We start from the raw sequence: 2,802 nt of genomic DNA on the forward strand, positions 1-2,802 counted from the left end.
TGTTTATTCTAAGAGTATGAAGGAACATGAACACCATTTGCGTGAAGTGTTGAAGACATTGCGAAAGGAGAAGTTGTATACTAAATTCTCCAAATGTGAATTTTGGCTAAGGGAAGTTCAATTTCTTGGCCATATTGTGAATAAAGAAGGTATTCAAGTAGATCCAGGGAAGATAGAAATGGTGAAGAGTTGGGGACGACCGACTACGCCTACGAAAATCCGAAGTTTTCTCGGATTGGCCGGTTATTATCGTCGGTTTATCCAAGACTTTTCTAAGATTGTTTCTCCTTTGACGAAGTTGACAAGGAAGAACATAAGGTTCAATTGGGAAAACGAGCAAGAAATTGCTTTTCAATTGCTAAAAGAGAAGTTGTGTCAAGCTCCGGTGTTAGTGTTGCCGGAAGGGGTAGAAGACATGACGGTTTATTGTGATGCTTCTTTAAATGGGCTCGGGTGTGTTCTAATGCAAAGGGGTAAAGTCATCGCTTACGCCTCTCGACAATTAAAGGAACACGAAAAGAGATACCCGACTCATGATCTTGAATTGGCGGCGGTGGTACATGCGTTGAAAATTTGGCGCCACTACTTGTATGGTGTCAAGTGTACGATTTATTCGGATCATAAGAGTTTGAAACATCTCTTTGATCAACGAGATTTGAATTATTGTCAACGTAGGTGGATGGATGTGGTAAAGGATTATGATTGTGAAATACTTTATCATCCGGGGAAGGCGAACCTGGTCGCGGATGCGCTAAGTCGAAAGAGTCAACATCCGGCAATACGAGTAGGATCGTTACGCATGATCATTACTAACGATTTCCTTGTAAAGCTTGGTGAGATTCAAATAGAAGCGTATGTTCACAACAAGCGTGAGGAAGGAATCGTGGGGCAAACGGAGTTCATTACTTTAGGCCCGCATGGTTTTTTATCTTTTCAAGGAAGAGTGTGGGTGCCTAAGATGGGTGATTACCGACGGGTGCTGCTTGATGAAGCACATAAGTCAAAGTAATCCATTCATCCGGGCACGACGAAAATGTACCTTGATTTAAAGAAGGAGTATTGGTGGCCGGGCATGAAACGTGATGTTGTTAAGTATGTTGAACAATGCGTTACATGTTTGCAAGTTAAAGCCGAACACCAAAAGCCGTACGGTAAGTTACAACCATCGGAAGTCCCGAAATGGAAATGGGAGCACATTACCATGGACTTCATTACAAAGTTACCAAAGACGGCGAGAACCCAATATGATACGATTTGGGTGATAGTTGATCGATTGACGAAGAGTACTTTGTTTCTTCCCATTTGGGAAACTATATCGTCGGAGACTTTGTCGAAGTTGTTTATCAAGGAGGTGATATGTGACGCCCCGTACAAAATCATCGTGTACGGATCATCAACAACAGGATCATTACAAGGTCAAACACTATATGCTGTTTGAAAACCAGTTTTGCATTCATAAAAGATAGCGTTTACAAAAGATAACGTGACACAAAGGTCGTTACAAAGTCATTATTTGAAAATAACATAAATTACGAATGCAATAGAAAAGTTCCATGATTGAGACATCTCTAAGTAATGCAGCAGAATTTTAGCACAGCAGGTCCTTAACAACAAGTTTAAACACCAAGACAGCAAGTCTAAACAGCGGAAGCAACAAACCTCTAAGCACCTGAGAAAACATGCTTAAAAACGTCAACAATAATGTTGGTGAGCTATAGTTTAAGTTGTAACAGTAATGTAAGGTAGGCCACGAGATTTCAGTGCTTCAAACAGCGTTTCAAAACAGTATGAAAAGTATACGTTTAACCGTGGGCACTTGGTAACTAACTTAACGTTTATAACCCCCTAAAAGTACACTTGGCGAGTGCGTATGTTTACGAAGTATTAAACACCCGTTAAATGCTAGCGCAACTAGCCCGAGTGGGGATGTCAAACCCTATGGATCCATATCTAAGATTCGCGTTCACCGGTTCAAAAACCAATGACTAAACGTTACCGAGCTAAGGGGAAAGTTTATGCCGTTGTATAACCCATACATATATAAAGTTTAAGTACTCGTGACTAGTATGTAAAATGTAAAAAGCGCATGTATTCTCAGTCCCAAAATAGTTTAAGTAAAAAGGGATGCTATAACTCACAGTGATAAGAGCGGTAAAGTCGATAATGAAAGTATGCAAGTAGTAAGTCGGTCCGAAAGGTCGTCAACCTAAGTCAGAGGTTACTAGGTCAGTATGTTATCCTCATAAGTTCTAATAGTGCTTAAAATAAGTTTAAGTGTCATCATCATCATCATCATCATAAAAGCTAAGTAAGTTTGACAAGAATAGAGATCGAAACAATAGGCTGACTTCGGTCAGATGCTACGACCTCTATACAAAACAAAAAGATGCGTAGTCAGTGGATATGGCTCCGTATATGAGTCCCGTAACCGCTGACCAATTTTCAGAACCTAACTCGTCTTCATTTGACTGTGACAACGGTTTAAGTGCGAGTAGGTCAGAAATTTCAGCGCAAAGTTACAACGGCGTAGTGACTTTCGGAGGGCTATAAATCCTAAAACGTATATCGGATTAAGACGAGGCCTAAACGGAAAATCATCTACTCGAACCGAACTAACTGAAAATAAACTTTACAGTAGCCCAGGTGGTCTGATCAGATCCCGAAAACAGTAAGCAAGGTGCTCCGGTGGGGTTCTTAGTGCTTGATGCTCATCACGGTTCTCATCCTTGATGCTTATAGCTTCAAGTGTACAACTCGTTGATGGGTTAGCATCACCTTGACCAAGATTCTACCATCAACACA

Source organism: Rutidosis leptorrhynchoides, chromosome 5 (genome assembly GCF_046630445.1).
Source record: "Rutidosis leptorrhynchoides isolate AG116_Rl617_1_P2 chromosome 5, CSIRO_AGI_Rlap_v1, whole genome shotgun sequence".
Classification (NCBI taxonomy): Eukaryota; Viridiplantae; Streptophyta; class Magnoliopsida; order Asterales; family Asteraceae; genus Rutidosis; species Rutidosis leptorrhynchoides.